Here is an 11,903-nt window from a genome sequence, read left to right on the forward strand (position 1 = left end):
GAAGTATGACCTAGAGTCGTATTTTTGAGATATCAGTAACATCTAACCTATATTGTAGCCTAAGATAGTTAGGAAGTAGTGAATATTTATTTTGGGATTTTCTAATTTAAGATAGATAAAGTAAATGCGATAAAATTTGTAATTTAGATAAGGTTAAAGTAAGTGCATACTATGACTTCATCAGTTATTCTACCGAGATTATAGAATGCTGGCTCATGAATAGGCAGAGGCCTTGTATTCATTACACTGGTCCTAAACGCCCCTGTCATAAGACATGTCACTGGGTACAGCGTTAGGCTTGAAGATTCTGAATAGACAGCAACGTCCCTTACCCCCGACGCCCGTACAGTCTGACTACAGGCATACACGTTCAGATGGCTAATCCAATTGAGTGACTCAGTTGGGTGGCGTATTAACATTCTAAAATGGTCTAAACTTTCTTAAGCATAATAGAATACATGGTTTACCATATCCAAGAGAAGTGATGTGCTTCAATGCTTTCGTTAGTGATTGGTAAAAGATAGTTAGGCCCTTAAAAAGAGTTCAACCATAAAGAACACCATGGCCAAGTCAAGATGACTTCCATGAACACGTTCGGTTATCCTAACGGTCCAATCCTTCATGTGTCTAAACAAACAGTTCCTTAATTAACTAAGAATCCTTCAAGCGGGGTGCAATGCTTGAGACCGCATTATGGTGCAGTGTACTGGTCAACACTAACCGTGTTCCATGGCTTTACTTAGCAGAGGTACAGCTTACAACAACTGCTGTGCTTCAGCGTGCACGTACGAAGTTTATATGCTTGGTGACTACACTAGCATGGTCTAGAACCAACAATGTACTAAGGGTCTAGTCAGATGTTTCACTACGAAAGAGTCCTCAGTCGAATCCAAAGCTCGATAGACTTACTACAACCGGTGTGCCTCGGTAGATCTTACGTTGTATCCGATAGACTTCTCTTACCAAGGGGTGACACATATAGTGTACTCTGAATCGGGGTTCGCGACTTCCCAATAACAGAGCCTATAACTACGTTTTATTAGTTGGAAAAACGATTGAGTTTAAAGCATAATCAAAAAGCATTTCGATAACATACACAGACCATAATATTATTTCGGCATTATAACTACTTACATCATAGCATACACTAAAGATAACTACTCGCTAATCATGGCAATAATATCATAAAACATTATATAAGATAAAGGATAGAAGTACCAGTAGATTAAACGAGTTCTGAATACAAAAGTGACAACTTCAAGACTCCAGACCGCTCCTAATACAATCTTCAGCGTTCGCCTCCGGGTAATTAATTTCCCGCTCGGAGGTGAGAAGGCCTTGAAAGTATGACTAATATTGTACAAGAGAGAGAAAGAAGTGAATTGAAGTGTGTGTTGGAATGAATGACAAAGACCCTTTAAATAGACTTGAAAATTGCCAAATATGCCTGGCAAGCCGTTTGGCAGGCCGTATGGCAGGCCGTATTTGGCAGGCCGTATGCAAGGCAGGCCGTTTGGTGGCTCGTTTGGTTGCACGTATATGGCAGGCCATTTCCATAATGGCAGGCCGTATGGCAGGCCGTATGGCTTGCTGGTCAGCCTGAATTCCCTGGATCGTAACTTGATTTCTTGTCTTTCACCGTTTTCGCTCTAGAATCTTCGTTTTAGCTCCGATTCTCTTGATTCTTTATGCACCGTCTTCGTAATTACTTGTTCTTCAATTCTAACCGACGAAGTGGGTGTTTTGCCAACAAAGTTCGAATCTTTCTTGTTTTTGGGCCTTAATACCGGGGTGAAAACGTGACTTTTTAGCCGATATCAAATATCCCACACTTAGACTTTGCTTGTCCTCAAGCAAACTCTCATTTTAGAGAATCTTTTTGGCATTTCTTTTCTAATAGCCTAAGCGGTTTGCTTTTATTATAAGAGAAAAAAGATAAGGTGAGTGATCTATGTTAGGATTGAAATTATCTCTGCAAGCATGCGAGGAGGTTACATGACATAGGCTAGCTTTCACGCGTCACTCAAATAACTCAAGTGTTTAGGGTTCCCTATAGATCTAAGAAATGAATACACTCATAGCCAGTCATGCTGCACCCATCATCATAGGCTTGATAAAGACTCAAATCCTTGCTGCTAACGCGAGAACGGTAGTAATCCCAGCTTTATGGGTTATTTGTCAATGATGGAGAAGGAATTTTGGAGTGGTAGTGAAGTTGTTTTTGAAGGGTGAGATAAAAGGGGGATAATATAGTCTTTATACAGACTTTTATTCGGATAGATAGGAGTGCTGAAATATTTTGAGAAGTACTTTTGAACTTTTCTTCATTTGATAATCATTTTCGGTCTAGTTCTCTTCGGCATTTCTCTTATTTAGTTCTGCTCCTTCATCAAAACATTTTTTAGAACTTCATCATTTTTTTTTTTTGGAGACTTCATCTCGAGAAACTTTTTGCCGGTAAAATTTTTCAAGACCTTTGCCATGATACTTGAGAGGTTTATAACATTGGGTTTTCGGAAGGAATCTCATTTTCTGGGTTTTCTAAGAAATAGTAAAGGTGATATGGATGTGGTGGTGGAGTAGAAGTAGTAGAGGTGTGGAAGGCTTATGTTTGACAAATGGGTAGCTATTTTGATTACAACCGAACCACGCTTTGCTGCTTGGAGATGTAGATCTAAAGCAAGTTCTGATTCTGAGCACAGTCATCGACACTCTCAATGGAAAATAGTGAAGCATTAAAGATGAATGCTGGTCTTATTTGGGGTGCCTCACCATAATCAATTTAGGTCGATAATGCCTTAGTCATGCAATTCTCTATTAGAGATTTCAATCTAACAAGATTTCCACCTTACTTAAGTCTTATTTTTATTGACAAACGTTTTAGGTTTTCAAAAATACTTTTTCGAAAAGGGTTTCTTTTGCAAAAAATTTGAAATTTGGCTTAAGGACTTGGAATCTTCGTAATGGTTTATTATGATATAGCATATAAAGATACCAACATCCCACACTTAGACGAACATTGTTCTCAATGTTCCTAGTGTATCCCACACTTAGGAGTTTTAGTTGAAGATTTAGGAGTGTTTGTCTAGTGTTTTAATTGGGTGTTATCCCACACTTAGTGATAAGCTAGGATGCGGTATAGTTTGAATCTTGAGCTAGTAGCGAAAAGAAAGAAATACCCCTAGCAGATGTGGCTGGTTTCCTTGCTTCTTTATCGGCTCATTTGTCATCCTTTATTCTTCTACTCTACTTTATTGCACGGGTTGCCTCCCGGGAAGCGCTTTTGTTTAAGGTCGTTGGCTCGACCGTAGTGATTCTTCAAAAAGCAAACATTCCTCGTTGATGGTTATGATCTTGGTCTTCTTGAGGGAATGTGAGTCTTGGTGGATAAGTCCGGAGAAAGTGTCGGACCAATAGTGGTAACAAGTCCGGTACTTCTCTTGAAGATCTTCTGAACGATAAGTAGTGCGCAGTTTCGGCTCTTGATAAGTCTTGAAGTCCTATGAGAATATGATCCACAGCTCTGCTGGTTGACCCATGAATGTCAATCATGGTTGCAGTGCTGGTGTTGATGATTTGTCTGACTGGATGCTCATTTCGGAGGTCTTCAAACAATGTAAGAAACCATATCTTTAGAATTTCGAAGTCTTCAGAACGGTGATCTCCACAGTAAGAGTCTGTAGCTTTGCACAGATTAGTTAAGAGACGAAGCTGGAAAGAAGTGAACAGCAATCCTGATCCGAGTATTAATTTCACCGTCTTTGAGTATATCTCTCGACATCCAGCTTTAAATATGAAACTAGGATCTGTGGATTCATGGAAGATACGTGATAGCTGCTTCGTAACATTGGTGGAAATGTTGACTCGATCTGGTTCAAGATGAGAGAATGGATTATTTCGTCTTGCTTCCTCCATAACAGCATCTTGTAACTCTTTGATAATCAGATCAGCGTGGTGATCAATTGTTACGTAAATCACGAGTCTGTCTGGTGTGCTTTCGAAGTTATCTCTATCCAGAAGAGCGAAAAGACTGTGAATATCCTCGATCATTTGCAAATCAGAGTGATAAGTCGGGCGGCCGGTGGAAAGATCCATATGCTTTCGGATGAGAGTCAGTAGTGCTCGTTCGTTTCGTGAGAACGGAAGTGCAGATCCAGCTAAGGCATTATAAACCTTAGAGTAAATGATCTTCTGATCTCGACAGAATCTTGTCTCGAGAATAGTGCGAACCACTAAATTATGCTCTCGTTGCCTTTCTTCGTGATAGATATGATCGTGAAGAGAATTGATAAAGTCTTGAATGCATTCTTCTAGGATTTCAACATCATTTTCTTCTCTTCGGAGATAGAGGTGGTGCTCTTCTCTGATAGCCATGATTCGTTCTGTTAAGCGTAGCGAAAAATCAATGGTTGACTTTCGGATGGCTTTGAGAATGTCTTCAAATTCATCGGTATCATTGATGAAGGTAATCATGTCTGCATGTGTGGATATAACCGGAATTTGATCTGAAAAAGAGTCCGGCTCCCTTTGATCTACTTCGGTTGGAGAGTGTGAGTTAGTCAGAATGTCTTCGTGATGCTCTTCCTCGTCATCATCGGTATCCGGTTCCTCTGAGGATGCGTCTGATGAACGGGTTCCTTCAGTATTCTGATTCTCCACTTTGATACTTACAGGATCAATTTCTATATCCTTAACCTTAGCCTTGTCGTTCTTCTTTTTGAAGCGAATGATTAAACTGTGATCTGCCGTTTCAAGCCTCATTATTTCTTCATGATGCTCAGTGCTTAGAACGGGTGTTGTCGCAGTTTCTTTTACGTCTTCCATTTCCTCTTCCTCTTCAGATTCCTCCTCTTCCTCTATTTCTTCGCTGGGATTCTCTTCTTCCATTTCTAGGTCGTCTACAGACTGTGATTCGACACCCATCTCGATATCGTTGGCTGGTGGTAATGACTCATCATTGGAAGTGATCCGTCTGGTGGAAATAGCAAACATCTCTGCCTGTCCAGAAAGATCGATTGTTCGGTCAATTTTGAAGGTAATGCTCTCCCCATGTGATCGTAAGATCATGGTTTGATTGTACACATCAATGACAGTCCTAGCCGTATTCATGAAAGGTCTCCCTAACACTACTGGGGTGTGTAGGTCTTCCTTAATATCCATTACTACGAAATCCGTAGGATACAAGAATTTGTCGACTTTCACCAAAACGTTCTCAACTATGCCCTTAGAATATCGAATTGTATGATCGGCAAGTTTGATTGTCATTTTGGTTGGTGACAAGTCTCCTAACTCTAATCTCTTGTAGAGAGAGTAGGGGATTAGGTTGATACTTGCTCCTAAATCTGCTAGCGCATGAATGGTTCTAGATTGGTAGATTGAACACGGGAAAACGAATCGACCCGTATCTCCTAGCTTAGGTGGTAGAGAGTTTCTGAGTAATGCAGAGCATTCTTCACTCAGTGGAATTTTGTTAGAGTCTGGTATCCTCTCCTTTGTAGAAAGAAGCCTTCAGATGTATCTCTTCTGGTTGGGAACTTTGGACATGGTGTCCAAGATTCTTCCATCTAGTTTGAAGGAATCAAGCTTGGATGGTTCTTCTTGTAGCCTTCCAGGATAAGGTATGCGAACTGGAGTTTCAGGGGTCAGCTTCTGAGTATATGTTGATTTGTTCTTGAGCCTAGTTGACCTTCTCCGTGGTTCTTCTTCTGGGATTACGGAATCCATTTGCTTTGTTTCTTCTATGTGGGGATTCTGGATAGTATTACTTGGCAATCTTCCCTGCGGTCGGGTTTCAAGACGTTGTGATAACTGTTCGAGCTGCGTTTCCAAACTTTTGAGCAGAGCCAATTGATTTCTCATTAGTATCTCCGTCTGATCTTATCTGGTTTCAGTTCTCTGATTTAACTGTTGTTATCCTTGGATGAACTGAGTTAATTGATCATCAGCTCCGAGAGTGGGGTTAGTTGCTTTTGTCATCTGGGTGGTAGGGGAATTTTCCTCAACTGGGGGACCAGTGAGTGGAAGTGGTTAATCGTAGGTCAATTGAGATTGTTGGGCTAGATAAGGTGGATAGCGATAGCGGAAAGGTTGATTGCTTCGCTGAAATTGATTAACCCTTGGTGGTTGATTGAATCCGGGATTTGGTGGACGAGCTGGGTATTGAACGTAACAGACTGAACCGTCAGGGTTTCCGTACTCAACTTGATAGTCTTCAGTAGGTTGCGGGTTGGTACAATTAACACAAGCCTGAGCTTGGTTAACCTGCTGCGGTTGCGTCTTCAATTCTCCGAGTTGTTTGGCAAGAGATTCCATCTTATCTGTGAGGGATTTGATGGCCTCCGTTTGATTGTTAAGTGCAGAGAGTGGGGCAGATGATGAAGTTGTTTCACCACAGTTCCAGTCATGATGATGCATTGTCATGTTCTCGAGCAATTCCCATGCTTCATCTGCGGTTTGGTTCATCAGATTCCCTTGAGCTGCTGCATCGATCGTCGTCCTATGATTTACCGTAAGACCATTGTAGAAGGTACAGATTTGGGTTGACCGTTCTAACTGGTGATTAGGGCACTTCTTCAGCAGGGTTTTGAAACGCTCCCATGTAGTGTAAAGAGATTCATCATAACTTTGTTTGAAGTTAATGATGTCATTTTTCAGTTTGGTTTGTTTAGAAGGAGGGAAATATTTTGTTAGGAATTTAGTCGCCATCTCCATCCATGACGTGATGGAATCCTTTTCCAGTCCTTCAAACCAAGTTTGAGCATGATGAGTGATAGATTAGGAGAACAAGTATAGCCGGACTATATCTTGTCCTATCCCTGGCTATTTGTAGGAGTTCGAAAGAGATATGAATTTATCAAGGTGAGTATTAGGATCGTCATTCGGTAATCCATGAAACGGACAGCTATTCTGAATGAGCTGGATGATGTGATGTTTTAACTCGAACGAGTGTCCTTGAATCTCTGGAAATCTGATTGGTCCTCCACGACCTTCAATCGAGGGTTTTGTGTTTTCTACTAAAGTAACGCGTAACGCCATTTGGTTTCTGATTCATGCTTCCTTGCGTGCTTTAGAGATTATTGCGTCTGGATCAGGTACGAATAACAACGGCCCTGTTCTAGATCGGGTTTGGGTCATACACTGGGTATGCCTTTTTTGTTTTTAATTTTCGCAAATAAGCTAAATTATAATAAGCTAATCTAAACTAATCTAATTCTAAGGTAATGTAATTTAATCTAAGGCAATCTAAGGTAATCTAAGGTGGTCTAATCTAAGGTAAACTAGAGTAATCTAAAGTAATCTAATCTAATTAACTAACTATCCTATGGTGGAATATGTTTTTGGTTCTGGCTACAGATTCCCTGGTATTTTGGTAACAAAGTTCCGCACAAACTATTCAACAAACCAAGTGGCCAGGCCGACTACGGAGAGGCATGATCCTTTTGGTCCCAATATAATTGGCGACTGTTCGGAAAATCCAATAACCAAGTCCGTGTATAATTGTCTTTCTTAGACACCACTAAATGCTTGTAATAAGTTTGATTGAAAACAGTATTGCTTGATACCAGTTCCCCAGCAGCGGCGCCAAAAACTAGTAGGTCTCCTGATATGGCCAAAATGGATGGTTTTTATTTGCGCGGTGTCGTTAGGCCGCGGCTCGCCAAGTTCAGCCACTCGTGGGAGAGGGTACTGTTTTAAATTTATATTTAGCGGGGCCTAAATCTTACTAATCCTTATAAGTAAGGGAAGTATGACCTATAGTCGTATTTTTGAGATATCAGTAACATCGAACCTATATTGTAGCCTAAGATAGTTAGGGAGTAGTGAATATTTATTTTGGGATTTTATAATTTAAGATAGATAAAGTAAATGCGATATAATTTGTAATTCAGATAAGGTTAAAGTAAATGCATACTATGACTTCATCAGTTATTCTGCCGAGATTATGGAATGCTGGCTCATGAATAGGCAGAGGCCTTGTATTCATTACACTGATCCTAAACGCCCCTGTCATAAAACATGTCACTGGGTACTGCGTTAGGCTTGAAGATTCTGAATAGACAGCAACGTCCCTTACCCTCGACGCCCGTGCAGTCTGACTACAGGCATACACATTCAGACGGCTCATCCAATTGAGCAACTCGGTTGGGTGACGTATTAACATTCCAAAATGGTCTAAACTTTCTTAAGCATAATAGAATACATGGTTTACCATATCCGAGAGACGTGATGTGCTTTAATGATTTTGTTAATGATTGGTAAAAGATAGTTAGGCCCTTAAAAAGAGTTTAACCATAAAGAACACCATGGCCAAGTGAAGATGACTTCCATGAACACGTTCGGTTATCCTAACGGTCCAATCCTTTATGTGTCTAAACAAACAGTTCCTTAATTAACTAAGAATCCCTCAAGCGGGGTGCAATGCTTGAGACCACGTTATGGTCAACACTAACCGTGTTCCATGGCCTTACTTATCAGAGGTACAGCTTACAATAACCGCTGTGCTTCAGCGTGCATGCACGAAGTTTATATGCTTGGTGACTACACTAGCATGGTCTAGGACCGACAATGTACTAGGGGTCTAGTCAGATGTTTCACTACGAAATAGTCCTTAGTCGGAATCTAAAGCTCGATATACTTACTACAACCGGTGTGCCTCGGTCGATCTTACGTTGTATCCGATAGACTTCTCTTACCAAGGGGTGACACAGATAGTGTACTCTGAATCGGGGTTCGCGACTTCCTAATAACAGAACCTATAACTACGTTCTATTAGTTGGAACAACGATTGAGTTTAAAGCATAATCGGAAAGCATTTCGACAACATACACAGACCATAATATTATTTCGGCATTATAACTGCTTACATCATAGCATACACTAAAGATAACTACTCGCTAATCATGTCAATAATATCATAAAACATTATATAAGATAAAGGATAGAAGTACTAGTAGATTAAACGAGTTCCGAATACAAAAGTGACAACTTCAAGACTCCAGACCGCTCCTAATACAATCTTCAGCATTCGCCTCCGGGTACTTAATTTCCCGCTCAGAGGTGAGAAGGCCTTGAAAGTATGACTAATATTGTACAAGAGAGAGAAAGAAGTGAATTGAAGTGTGTGTTGGAATGAATGACAAAGACCCTTTAAATAGACTTGAAAATTGCCAAATACGCCTGGCAGGCCGTTTGGCAGGCCGTATGGCAGGACGTATTTGGCAGGCCGTATGCAAGGCAGGCCGTTTGGTGGCTCGTGTGGTGGCACGTATATGGCAGGACGTTTCCATACTGGCAGGTCGTATGGCAGGCCTTATGGCTTGCTGGTCAGCCTGAATTCCCTGGATCGTAACTTGATTTCTTATCTTTCACCGTTTTCGCTCTAGAATCTTCGTTTTAGCTCCGATTCTCTTGATTTTTTTTTGCACCGTCTTCGTAATTACTTGTTCTTAAATTCTAACCGATGAAGTGGGTATTTTTCCGACAAAGTTCGAATCTTCCTTGTTTTTGGGCCTTAATACCGGGGTGAAAACGTGACTTTTTAGCCGATATCAACAACCATGCGACTTGATGTCTGGATAGTGTTAGCCACGGATTTTACTAATCCCATTAATTTTTGAAGGAGACCATAGGCATAAAGAACCCAATATTTAAGAAACGTTTGATTTGAATTGAAATTTTTAGCTGGAAGTGACAAATCGGACTTGTACGCAATGTAAGCCATAATTATTTATAGTGTCTTCAGGACGGTCTGAACGAACAGTGAAGGATATCACCCAGTTTACCATACCACATGTGAACTTATCCTTGGATTGAATGAAAACACAGTTCCCTAATGTAACTATATGCTCTCAGTTACATGTTGAAGTTATGGTTAACATCGACTAGAACAACATATAGTTGCAACCAACGAAGGAAGAAATATATAGAGTAACCACTTCAGTGTTATAGATGTTTTAAGCAGTCCCTTCCAAGAGGATAACATGATTCATAGATTTTTAAAGTAATTTATATTACATTCCCGAAAGAAAATCGCACGAAAGGTGTGATCTTTGAACGAGAGTGAACTTTTCGTACAACGAGCGAGTTGATCTGAATATATCCCTATACTTAAGGGGGTGCGCAGATGAGAAGATACGTGAACCCTTGGTCATAAATAATGGTTTACTCCAAGTGAAAAGAATCTCAAAAAAGATTTCTTGTACCTCAACATACTGGATCATACTGGATAGTTAGCCGTGAAATATTGAGAGTAGAAACCCACCTAGTGCCTTTCCTACAATGGGGTAACCACTGAGTGTACCTCAGAAAGCTGATTTATCGGCCTACGATTTTGCCATGTCTAACCTTAAAAGGAACATTTTTATGAGCGCAAAGACTTCCTAACAATTTCTATAAAACTGCCATCCAAAGTGGCTCAAGAGTTTTTAACAAAGATCTTAATGGCAAGCTTCATCCCTAACGGAGGGAGAGAAGAAGTGTGATCCATACATGGTGTAGTTTAATATGAAAACCATTAATAAAATTAACCAAGGAAGTTTCGAAAAACCTTTAAACGTTTGACGTGACAGCATAAACGGAACGAAGTTTTCAGTAAATTTAGAAGTATGTAAATGTGTACCATTTTGCACAAAACTATTTGACTTAAGTTAAACAACTCAATAAATGAGCGATTTTTAAATAATTTGTAGGTATAACTTATTATGTACTAACCAAAATATGTAAGGGTAAATTTATTAATTTAATTATATATACATATATGATTTTATAAATCGCATAAGTGACAGAAAAATTTTGTTACTTTTATTTGTCCATAAATCTCGTGAGGACTGCACAAATAAACAACGTGTAAAAATTTTGATAAACATAGTTTTTCGTATTTCAGAGGTTATGAGTTGAAAAAGATCGAGTGAAAAATCTTTGAATCATCGGGTGACATGTTACTAGGTAAATGAAAACTAATGAATTAAATGTAGTTTTGATAATTATCAAGACATAAGTCTTTGGGCCAAAAATGTTCACGTGCGAAGCCGTTGCTAAAAAGTGAGGTATGAAGGATAGAGCATGAGGACGGGAAGTTAATCGCTTCTTGACTTTGCAAAATGCGAAACAGGTTATAACTAATATTAAAGTCGGAATACCTATGGTGTTAATATCACTAAATGAGAATCCCTGGAATAAGTCAGGACTTAGAGTTATGTAAGAAAGAGCATCGTTCTAACAGGTGTGGCAAATAAGATCCTTGGGGTAACGCAATAATTTTGAATGGTTTAAGTGTTAGTGGATGCCCGAAGGCTCTGCATGACGTGGCAGTAGGTGCCTTTATCACACACACACACACACATACACACACATGAATCTCTCGATTTCGACGGTTGTAAAGTCTTCATGATGACTTGGATATGAATAAGCAACAAAAAATTTTATAATAAGCAACGGAAATTTTATAGAAATTGTTTTAAGTGACAATGTAAGAAAAGAAACGAAGTTCTTAGTAAACTAGAGTTATGTACAACTTGTAGTATTGTAAGTAAAATATCCTTTGAATAAGAGAATTGATTTGTAAAAGCGAAAGTAAAATTTCATATGTACTAGTCAAAAATAAGTAATTATTTACTTTATTATACATAACATATACGGTTTCTAAAATTTGTACGAATGGCAATAAAATATATTTTTATAAAACTTTGAGAGGATCGCACAGTAAAATAGTGTGTGTAAAATTTTGGTAAACAAAATTTTCATATTTCGGAGGTTACAAGTTGGAAAAAGATTGATGAGGATCGAGTAAAAGATTTTTGAAAATTTCGGGTGATATTTGAGTAACAATGTCATGAGGTAATGAAAACTATTGAATTTAAATGTGGTTGATGACTGTTAGTAGGGCATAAGTCCTTTGACAAAAA

At 39.3% G+C, this 11,903-nt stretch overlaps 1 non-coding gene across 1 annotated transcript; it reads left to right on the forward strand.

The window, feature by feature from the left end:
- The first annotated feature begins 6,550 nt into the window (after positions 1 to 6,550).
- LOC139879235 (small nucleolar RNA R71) lies at positions 6,551 to 6,657 on the forward strand. The gene has a single exon (XR_011770088.1). It is a non-coding gene; the product is annotated as a small nucleolar RNA R71 (small nucleolar RNA).
- The last annotated feature ends 5,246 nt before the right edge of the window (positions 6,658 to 11,903 follow it).

This window comes from Rutidosis leptorrhynchoides, chromosome 11 (assembly GCF_046630445.1).
Source record: "Rutidosis leptorrhynchoides isolate AG116_Rl617_1_P2 chromosome 11, CSIRO_AGI_Rlap_v1, whole genome shotgun sequence".
Classification (NCBI taxonomy): Eukaryota; Viridiplantae; Streptophyta; class Magnoliopsida; order Asterales; family Asteraceae; genus Rutidosis; species Rutidosis leptorrhynchoides.